The sequence below is a fragment of the Erpetoichthys calabaricus genome, chromosome 4, assembly GCF_900747795.2.
Source record: "Erpetoichthys calabaricus chromosome 4, fErpCal1.3, whole genome shotgun sequence".
NCBI lineage: Eukaryota > Metazoa > Chordata > Cladistia > Polypteriformes > Polypteridae > Erpetoichthys > Erpetoichthys calabaricus.
Window position 1 is genome coordinate 56741288 of NC_041397.2, and position 11804 is coordinate 56753091.

The window sequence follows — 11804 nt, forward strand, 5'->3', positions numbered from 1 at the left end:
TGAGGTTTTTTATTGTGGCTGGAGTGCCTATTCTGCCACCAACCCCGAGGTTTTTCCCTACAGGTTGGAGGGCCTACATGTAGGGCTAGATGCAGATTAACGTCATTACATAGGATGGAGCAATTACAGGTTAAGGGCCTTGCTCAAGTACAGTCACTTTTGGCATTAACAGGATTCAAACTGGCAACCTTCTGATTGCCAGTGGCAACTCCCTAGCCTCAGAGCCACCACTCCGTCCATAATTGTGTTAAATAAACAGATATTGTTCTAGCAGATGCAGCAGTGATCAGCTTGTCCTTGTAAGAATGTCATGAGAAATTTTATACAGATTTCTGTTTATCTGGTTTAAAGTATGCAGAAGCAGCCTCCAACGTGGAGTCTCAGCACCATGAATATGAGGAGGGATCCAAAAATACCCAGAATTATGTAGTGGTTATTGAATATGTCACTAAGTATCATGTGCCTACAAGTCTGGGTAATCAGGCCACCAAGTGGAACTGTGCCGAGTCTATTGAGAGCCTATTTCTGACGTTTATTTTACAATGGTGCAGGTGTCTTTGGTGATTTTTTTTTTCCCGTGCCAACAGGGCAGATTCTCAAGAGACAATGATGATCACATTTTTGACTCATTCATAAAGGGTTTGTTCCCTGTGAACAGAATGCTAATCAGTGAAATTACACTGAAGTGCTAAGTTGTCTATAGGAAAGCATCAGTCCCGAGCAGTGGCGCATGCAGAACTGTATTTTGGACCATGACAGCAAACCTGCACACACCGCATTATCAAAAAGTTTTTCATCAAAAACAACGTGGCTGTTACTTCACACCCTCTGTATTTGTCGGATCTTGTTCTTTGTGACTTATTTTTGTTTCCAAAATTAAAACTGAGACTGAAGGGAAGAAGATTTTCTACTGTGGAAGAAATACAAAAAATAAATAAATAAAAGACATGCTAACAAAAGTACAGAAAACATTGACAGGAATGGCAAAAAGCACTGGGAAAAGTGGATTGCCTCTCAAAGGGAGTAAAAGTTCATTTTATGAATTCAGGGAATTTTTGTATCTCCCTCATATATTTCATTATTAAAGATAATCCTACTTTACCTATAAAGAAAATGTGCTTGTGACAGTGCGGGTCCAGCTTCATGCTCCCACCTCTCTTTTGGGAGCCTCTCAAACCGAACACCATCGGTAATGTAACCAGAGGAGCTGTGCAATGAGGACAAATCACACTGGGAACAAGGGGATACTGTTGAAGTGCAAAAGTGCGTTTATTAAAACAAACCAAACAAAACCAAACCAAAACAGTGTCCAAAGTGCAGTGCACTAAAATGTTTTAAACAAGGTTAAAAACAACAGGCTGGAAGCAGTCCCCTTTTAAAATCCCGGGGCCTTCTTCCTTTAGCTAGCGGCTCCCCTGCTTCTCCCATACGGGCCCTGAAACAGGGGAGTCGCCCTACCTGCAGGTGCAGCTGCCTTCCATCTTCTGGCTACGCAGAGGTCATCCCTCCGGACCGAAACTTGGTACCCCAACAGCCAGGTCGCTCACGCTGAGACTCACCCTCCTAAGTCTCCTCAACTCTCGCTGCCTTCCACAAGCCCTCCATACTGCCGGTCACTCCAACTCCTAAAAACCATTCAGCTGGAGCGACCATTTATTTCAGCCCCCCGAGTGTCGGCCAAACACCCATTCCAGGGGCTCTCCTGCCAGCTGTCTGCCATACCTAGCGAGACTGCTCTCTCTCGCTCGCTCGTGCACCGGCTCTCAGCATCTCCTGCCTTCTTCTTCCCTTAACCTCCGTCATTCTATCTTTTCACTTTTCTTCTCCTCTCCGCACTCGCGCGCCTCTTATTTAAAATGGGGACGTGGCACAAATGTGGTGATCAGCAGCCCCCGGCACAAATTACGGACACGGGCGATCCCACACCTGTGCACTTCTGTGCGGAAATGCTCACACCCGTATCACTCCCAGGAACCGTTCCGGCCACACTACCACGCCCCCGCCTTAAGCTGCGAGTGCGGCGATTATTTATGTAAAAGATTGGCCATTCATTTAGAGCCGCTGACCCACTATTTCACAGTGCTTTCCTAAAGATTTATATATATTATCAACTATATGCTAAAGATGCTGTTGTATATTCATAAGTGTAAAAGCTTTTTGAGAACAAAGAATTGTTAGCATATCCATGATTACATTACAGGGCTAACATCTTGCATGATATGCTCCTTAATCCAATGCCACATTATGTGACTTTTCCAGCGATTTTCAGTTATTACTTTCATTTACACAATTTTAGCATATCAGAACCAGTCCCTAGCATGTTCCCATGAATCTGGTCACCTAATGTGAATACCCAATGAGTCATTCCAACTAGTCCATGACTCTCATCAATAAAATCAAACTGACATGGGCATCTCAGACATGGTTACTCTCGGCCATGGGATTTATCATAAAACTGTACTGATCAGTAAATTATTTGCCTTCTGTTCGTACAGTATATGCATCTTTCAAACTGTAGAAAACACAATTTAGATGTTTACAGGTAAGTAAGACAACAAGTGCCATGAAAAGCAGATCTTTTATGTCCATTGTGTTGAGATATGATTTTCTTCTGTGAAGGGTGACCAATCAGGGAATAGGATGGGCAGGACCCAATCAGGAAAGGGACACATACTGCAATAAGCATGAACCAATCACAGCTCAGTTAGAGTCTACATTTTTTAAAACTCCCCATTTTCTCCCATCCACATTGCAGTGCTGAGCTGGCATTTTTGGAAGTGTATAGTTCTGAAAACTGTTTTCAAAGGTCTCTGGTTTTAGGGGGTAAAAATGCTGTGGTTGTGTGGAAGAAACTAATGTGTTTTTTAAATGAAAATATAGTAGTGTGGATGACGGAGCTCATTGAGGATAGTTAAGCAGAATATTCCCTTGCAAGCCAATCTTCCTTGGCCTTCTGCTGATTATTGTTCACATTTTTCATGTCTGTGTTTGAAAAGACTGTGGGACAGGTGTGAAGAAGCTATTCTGCTCTGGGCAGTAAGATTTGTGTAAAGGATTAAACATTCAGAGTGAAAAGGGCATGATTCTGATTAACTGAACCCTGGAGAGAGAAATGTGCAGCTAGGGTGCAGGAAAAGCGAATGTACCAACCTGGGCATTCACACCTGTCCTGAGTAGTGCCCCAATGGACTTCTGATCTTCACCTGTTGTCAAAGGGATGGAGTGATATGTAGATTATTTTTTTTCTTAATTTTCACAATTTGGAACTGAATGAAGATATACTCACCTCAGAGATTACACAGACTTTGCTCCCTTGTTCAAAGTGAAATGCTGAATTTACATTACTGGGATTGGTTAACGTGCTTACAATTGGTCTTTGTTTTAGCATGTTTTTAAAGTTGGTTAAGGTTTAACAGTTGCTTGTTTGTTTTTCTCTTTGACACAAGGTTCTGTCATTTGAATGGTGTATTTGTATAATAATTATTTGCTGTGTGTTTTTCTTTACAATAAGTATAATAAGGAGGTATGACTTGGTACTCACAGGATGGACATGCCTAATAAATAGAAGATATAAACAAGACAGTAACAATTCCATCAGCGAATGACATAATCTGCTGTGAAACTGCCTCGGGAAAGACTCACTAAGTAAGGAATGTGCACCCAGACTGAGTCGTGCAGACACAATAGATAGATAGATAGATAGATAGATAGATAGATAGATAGATAGAGGGCGGCACGGTGGCGCAGTGGGTAGCGCTGCTGCCTCACAGTTGGGAGACCTGGGGACCTGGGTTCGCTTCCCGGGTCCTCCCTGCGTGGAGTTTGCATGTTCTCCCCGTGTCTGCGTGGGTTTCCTCCGGGCGCTCCGGTTTCCTCCCACGGTCCAAAGACATGCAGGTTAGGTGGATTGGCGATTCTAAATTGGCCCTAGTGTGTGCATGGTGTGTGGGTGTGTTTGTGTGTGTCCTGCGGTGGGTTGGCACCCTGCCCAGGATTGGTTCCTGCCTTGTGCCCTGTGTTGGCTGGGATTGGCTCCAGCAGACCCCCGTGACCCTGTGTTTGGATTCAGCGGGTTGGAAAATGGATGGATGGATGGATGGATAGATAGATAGATAGATAGATAGATAGATAGATAGATAGATAGATAGATAGATACTTTATTAATCCCAAGGGGAAATTCACAATAGTGCAGGTTTTATATGTTATATAGTATAGTATAGTATAGAGGTGTATACTTCTGCTTATCATATTAACCATATTGCGTTTCTTGTCTGGTTTCTTGTCTGGGAATTAAGAGCTCAATATCAATTCCAGGTCAGTAGAGGTGAAAGGTGATGTCTTGCAATACTGTTTGCACATAATCTTGTTTTGGATTAATTAGAACTATAGGTAAGGGTGTACCTTAGTGGCCATGATTGATCTTGTTCAGGTTAAAACACTATATAATACTACAGCTTGCAGTACATATTCCCACAAAGCAAAGAAGCTCAATTTTAAGGTCAGTGTGAAAAGCAAAGGATTTTCCTTGATAGTACATGTCTCTTAGAGCTTTCAGAAGAATATGTACAGAACAGTCAGAACTCCTCCGAATGACCTGTGTCAGTGCAACCATGCTTCCCACAACTCAGAATAGCCTAATTTACACCACACAGGACCACAGTGTCGCAACACATCTTCATGCTCTGGATCCTCATAACTGCCTGAATACTATGAAATAAACTGCCCTAACAGCCCTTGTTGACTCGCCCAAATATATAAATATTTTAGAACCTGCAAAAGGTACTTTTATATGATATTCATATTATTTGAACCCTCAACTCTCTCTCTCTCTCTCATATATATTTATACATACACAAATGTGTGCTAAACTAGTTAGGGTTAATGTTGACACATGTAAAGAAAACAAAGAGATTCTTAATCTGCATGTGCTAATCAACATGCAATACATCGCTACCCTCTGGTGCTGTCATCACTGAGTATTTCTAGTTTATTGTTTTCCTTACCTCAAAACTTGCATGTGTGGTGTGTGTGAAAAAGAAAATACACCTTCTTTCAGTCTCACAGGCAGAATATTTAAACTTTGTACAGATTGGATGCAAACTCAGTCTTCTGGGTCAGTGTGGCAGCAGTGCTAATGACTGTGCCACTATCACCTGTGTGGATAGCGCTTTGAGTACTGAGAAAAGCGCTATATAAATGTAATGAATTATTATTATTATTTATTACCCATTCTTTTGAAATATCTGAATAGATTCAGCAGACTTTTTCTTAGTTACTTTATAAAGCTATGAAAATTCATAAAATGCATATGGTAATACCAACTTCTACACTCTTCTACAATATAATTTACTTAGATTTAACTAGAAGTAAACTGGAAAGCTGGATTTCAAACAGTTTAATGAGCAGGAAACAAACACTAATGATAAAAGACTTCACATTGGTTCGAGTTATCACAGGGGTAGCTCAGGAATCCACACTGTGGACCATTATGCTTTGTAATTTATATTAATAACACTGATTCTAAAAAAAAAACATTGAACTTGTAAAATCTGATGATTACATCAAAATTGAAAGAATAGCAAATACCAAACAAGCAGAGATTCCAAAAGTCCGTGACCACCATTAAAATTGGGTAAACAGTAGAAACATTCTGTTTAGTGTAACATAACATTTTCAAACTCATTTTAATTTAATTTAGGGGGTTGTGTGTGAGGGGGCTCTATCTCAGCAGTGCTGAGTGCAAGGCAGGAAAGCAAGAAACAGTTGTGGCTAAGGCAACAGCCCTTCATAGGGCCCACTAACACAACACCCACGCACACAAAAGGTCACTTTTGAATCCGCAACAGAGATGTGGGAGGAAAACCAACACAGACATGGGGACAACATGAAGATTTCAAGTAGGTAACAACTTGGGTCAGAATATAAACTCAGGATGCTGGAACTGTGAGGTGGCAGCACTACTCATTGTACAACCATTCTTCATTTAGAGGAGTGTGAAATGCTATAAACATGAAAAGGAACACTGATTATAAATGAACACTTTTGAACATAAATATGGGGTGTTATGCTCAAACATTAAAGTTTGCTAGTGATGCTGCAACTGGAGGTTGGTATACAGTTTTGTGTCTATATTACCAAAAAAACATCAGCAGACAGCAACCAAGTTAGTCTTTGGACTAAAGGAGATTTCTTATTTTAACGGGGTAATGGAATTAAACCTTTGGTCTCAAGCAGATAAAACAACATTTAGATGTAGCACAGGCCTTTAAAATTCTCAACAGCACTAATAAAATGGACCCACCAGAAGTCTTTCAATTAAATACTGAATCACATACTCACCTGTGGAAATTAAAGGAAAGAAATGGCCATCTAAAGTCTCAGTGCCACTGTAACAGCCTGTCCCCTAGTGGTTACTTCAAGAAATGGTGCTCTCTTTCGGATTCATCCTACACTTTTACAGCCGGCCTTATTTTTTGTGATCTTATCCCCACCCCTACCTTGACCAATCCCACCCTCAAACAGCCAGGGATGAGCTGCCCTAACTGTGAAGGGAATGTCCGACTAAGCAACAGTCTGGTATCCCATCCAGGATTAGTTCCTGCCTTTCACCTGAAGCTTCAGGGACAGCCTCAGTCTTTCTTCTATCCTGTAATTTAAAACAAACAACAACAACAACAAAATTAGCTGGTTTGAAAAATTGATGTTAATTTTAAATTCATTTTATTTGACAGAAACTTGTTTTACTTTATTTCTGTGATCTTATCTGACTTTTTTTGATTCCCTGTCATGGTCTTTCTTCATAGAGGATTTTTAGTAATGTTTTACATGCATGGCTATAATCTGCCTTAATTGACACTTTATTTAAGCAGAGATGCATTTCAGAGGACAGAACATAAGCAGTTTCGCTATCCCCCACTCTTTGACCACTTCTGGTCCATAATGTATGCAGGGCGAGTGTGCAGAAAGAACTCACAAGGCAGTGTTCTCTTTGTCTGCAGTGCGAGCGGAGTCAGCAGAGTCTGAAGACTGTCTTAAGGTGTAAACCTAACCTTGCTAGGCAGATTGCTTAGTTTAGGTTGTTGAGGTGTGGAGATCCTACACACAATAACTTCCCACCACCTCAAAATGACCAGAGTACACACTTCCTTTTGTTAAATATTGTGAAAGCCACTCTTTATTATTTACAGCTAAATACCAATCAATAATGGTAACTATACACAAAAACACAGGTCTCCCTTCAACAGATTGCAGCATCCATCCCCTTCCTCAACAGCTTCCCAACAGCTCCAATGTCTTACCATGGGTAAGTGCTGTGCAGCTTGCCAACCTGACTCACCCCTTACCTTGCATTGAGCCCAGCAGTACTTTTGAACCCAGCTGCACAGCCAATAATCTTCCCTGCATGTTGCCCTGGCAACTCACAAATCATTCACTTTTGGCATTCAGTAATGCATTTGCCTGTATAAAGAGTAAATTCTGCCAACCTCTGCTTCAAAACAGCTGTGGAGAGCTTCTTTACCTAGTCAAACAGAATGGGGTGGGTGGGCGAGAAAAGAAATGAAGTAATGCAGCAAAAATTACGAACAGGCTCATAAAATCCCCTTTTTTAAGCCATAAGGAAACTCTGTCAGGCAGGCTCAACTGACAGGTCAAAAGTGCATACAGTCCTGTCTGAAGAGCTTGTATAAACTTAATGGTATTAGACAGACTGCTTACTATAAGTTTTACAAAACAAAAATTATTATTAAAGGGTCTGTCTTTTCATTTTACCATGACAATAATAAGAGGCATCAACAAAAGTCATGGATGGCCGTTTGCATTTCTATGAACCAAACATACATAATCAAGATTTATTTGTAGATCTGTGTGTGTGTTTTTCTCTCCAAAGAATAATTTAAAAAGTACATGCCAGTTTGTAATAAGGCCACTGTAGCATTGACTTAATATGTAACGCACATAATTAAAACAGAACTGTCACTTACAACAAATATCCATCCATCCATCCATTTTCCAACCCGCTGAATCCAAACACAGGGTCACGGGGGTCTGCTGGAGCCAATCCCAGCCAACACAGGGCACAAGGCAGGAAACAATCCTGGGCAGGGTGCCAACCCACCGCAGGACACACACAAACACACCCACACACCAAGCATACACTAGGGCCAATTTAGAATCGTCAATCCACCTAACCTGCATGTCTTTGGACTGTGGGAGGAAACCGGAGCGCCCGGAGGAAACCCACGCAGACACGGGGAGAACATGCAAACTCCACGCAGGGAGGACCCGGGAAGCGAACCCAGGTCCCCAGATCACCCAACTGCGAGGCAGCAGCGCTACCCACTGCGCCACTGTGCCGCCCTACAACAAATATGTGAAATATAAAAGATTTCTTGCATTTTACTTTTAAATATAAATTTAAGTTATAAAATTTAAAATAATAGTCGCTCTTTAAATTATAACAGACACCCTCCCAAACTTTTACCAATGAAAGGGAGTTTGTGGCTCATTTTTCGAGTAGGGACACTCAACCTCCGGTCCTGGAGGTCCACAGTAGCTGCAGGTGTCTACTTTAACCAGTTTCTTAATTAGGACCTGGTATCTGTCTACTACACTACATAATAAAACACTAAAGGTCTGTGTGTACTGTCCCTCAGAGCAATACTGATTGGTCAGTATGGCTTTGGTGACGTGATGAAAGAAAGAGGAAATACAAGTGTGAGACACACAAGGAGGAGTAAAGCTCAAGCTGAGAGAGTCACCTCAAAAGATGAACACCAGATGGGGGAGAGAAAGGCACCTTGAAAATAATGACCAAGCCTGAGAAGCAGGCTTTACTGGAACACACAAGAGAGGCAGCGCCAGTGAAGAGAGGTTAGACATACGTCAATATGAGGAAAGGCACTGAAAGTATACATAGAGCAATACATAGTAAATATTTTAAATTATTCTATTACCTGTCTTCGATAGGTACTGGGGCTTTACTAATAAAGTTGTATTTTTTTAAAACTTAGTTTTAAATAACTTGCTTATAAACAATTCAAAACCTGTAATTGACTATTTTAGTTTTAAACTGCTTCATTAAGATTTTAATTGTTGCCGTTTTTTTTCAAACAGTCATCAGTTAATAATGAGGTGCAGATGACAAAAGAATCACCAGGGGCCTCATGTATAAACGGTTGCATACACACAAAAATGTTGCGTACGAACGGTTTCCATGCTCAAACCGTGATGTGTAAAACCTAACTTGGCGTAAAGCCACGCACATTTCCACGGGTACCTCATACCCTGGCGTATGCAATTTCTCCGCTTGGTTTTGCAGACTCGCTGCACCCAGCGTCAAAACAGGTGCTACTGTTCCTGTGTATTTACCCTTTCTTTCTTAGACCCCACATTCCTGACGCGGCTTTATAATACACTGAAATTAACTGCAATATTGTTTATTAGTGTAATGCATCTGATTGTAAATTAACCTGTAGCAATATAATGGTCCAGGGAATAGCCATAGTATTCCAAATACCATAAACTGCTTTAGCGTTGTTACTCTCACTGCATCTTCTTCTTCTTCAGCTGCTCCCGTTAAGGGTTGCCACAGCGGATCATCTTTTTACATATTACTCTCACTGCACCACTCGGAGTATTTATATCACTGTATCTGAGTGGGGAATCACAGCAGCAGCTGATTGGAAAGAGAATTATCGGTATACAGTATCAAGCACCGCTGCCTTAGTTACGGCAAAACGGTTCAAAAGCCTTTCCTGTATGGAACTCGCGGTTCAGAAACAGTTTCATCCCAAGAACTAAAACACACTCAATCAAGTGCTCCTTGTAGAACTGTTTGTACTTATAAGTACAATTTCCCACTGTAAAACTTGCACTACAGTTAAAAAATTACACACCTGTGCCACTTTATGAAGCCGCGCATGATGACGATTATCATTTTTAAGATGAAATGCAGGAAAATATGTTGATTATAGTATACAGATAAAACTTTAACTTCATTTAAATAATCTGTATCGTTAACAATTAAACATGTGAGGACACGGTGCCGCAGCGCAAGCTAGTTCACGGATTGCTCCTGCCTTGCGCTGTATTCTTACTGGTGCTGACGCGACACTGGAAGGATTGATGGATAGAATAATTAAACATGAACTACGAAGATATTTCAATGTTCCTTAAACGTTTTGAAGAATCGCCGTTCTAAGCTTACAGATGGCTTAACGTCTATTACAGAGCTGATTGTGTGGCGATTGGGTATTTGGAGAAAGAAAAGTAAGGACAGGAATTGGAGGTTAGTACATTTGAAAGAGACAATACTTCTGTAATAAATTATTTCATCGAAGGTTGCGCGTGGCGCAGCAAGCTATGAGCCCCTCATAGCAAGCCTCTTGCGTGAGATATGAACAATCACTGCGCCACTGTGTTCCCATGTTTAATAACATGCTTTCATTCCTATCATCATGAAAAAGATATCACGTATACATCTCAGTATTTTAATTATTCAGAGCAGTAATATCACGAATGTAATGAATTCTGTGTCCTGTTGGAGTAAGAGAAAGAACGGAAGCACGTAGTGATTCACACACATAGAGCATATAGAAGATCAAACACAGAACAAAGCATTTAACGTGCTACTTTAGTTATGATGGGATTTGAGAAACTAGTAAAATAAACTATTTTAAGATGAAGTTTATGATGTTCTACTTTAATGACAAAATAAACTACGTGATTAAAGTTGAAATTTTGAGATTAAGGTTGACATTTCGTGCTTTTTTCCCCACTGTGTGCCTATTTTTTTCTCTGTATCCTAATAAGCTTTCATATGAGACGGTGGGCTACGAGTCGCCTTTTCACGCCGACTTTGATATCTGACAACTTTTTTATTTCGGGCACTGTGCGACTTTGTGAACTTGAGCTTTCGAGTTTCTCCGACACTCTGTCACTCGATCAACTTCCTTTTGTTGATTATACCACTGTTTAAACCAACAAATAGTACGTTTTTCCTTTGCCTCCACTTGGTATTCGCTGAAATTCTTATATTTTCCCCCGTGCTTTTGCCATTGTCTTTTCACAGAAGGCTGAGTTTAAGGGCTATTTATATTGATTTGCATATTCAAAGAGGCGTAATTCTGGGAGGAGTTGGGGCGGGACAGAAGGCGCATGCACGTGCGTTACTTTTCACGCTGATCGGGATTTATGTAGCGGAAGAACGTGGAAGTTTGCGTACGCAGAGATTCCTGCATCTGGATTTTTCTGTGCGTTCGCACATTCCCGCTTTTGTGCTTACGCCATGTTATAGTGTGAGTTCTACGCACGGTGTTATACATGAGGCCCCAGCTCTGCAACTAACGTGCTTCCATTTAACCCTGTGTACATGCATTATGAAGTATCTGTATTAATAAAATGTTTTGAAATAAACGTGAGAGAAGAGAGGAACCACATAACATATTGATAAAATTCTCAGAAAACTAAAAAATATACAATTTTTGTCTTGGAAGAATGAAATCACTAACCAGCCATATAATGAAATACTAAGTTTGGTGGTTATCTGTTAGGCCGGGTTTCTAATTATGTCACTGGTTGGAATAAATAGCTGCAGCCACTATGGACCTCCAGGACTGTAATGGAGTACTCCTGGGATAGAGGCACTTGCTCCCGTCTGCCTGCTCCGTGTTTCTCTTCATGGCGCATTCTTTCACAACGGGCTTGTTTGGGTCTCCAGTTAATCTACCCTGTCAGTCTTTAAGTCAAAAAAGCTGGTTAAATCCTATAAATGCACATGAGGAGATCTACCAAAATCCAACATG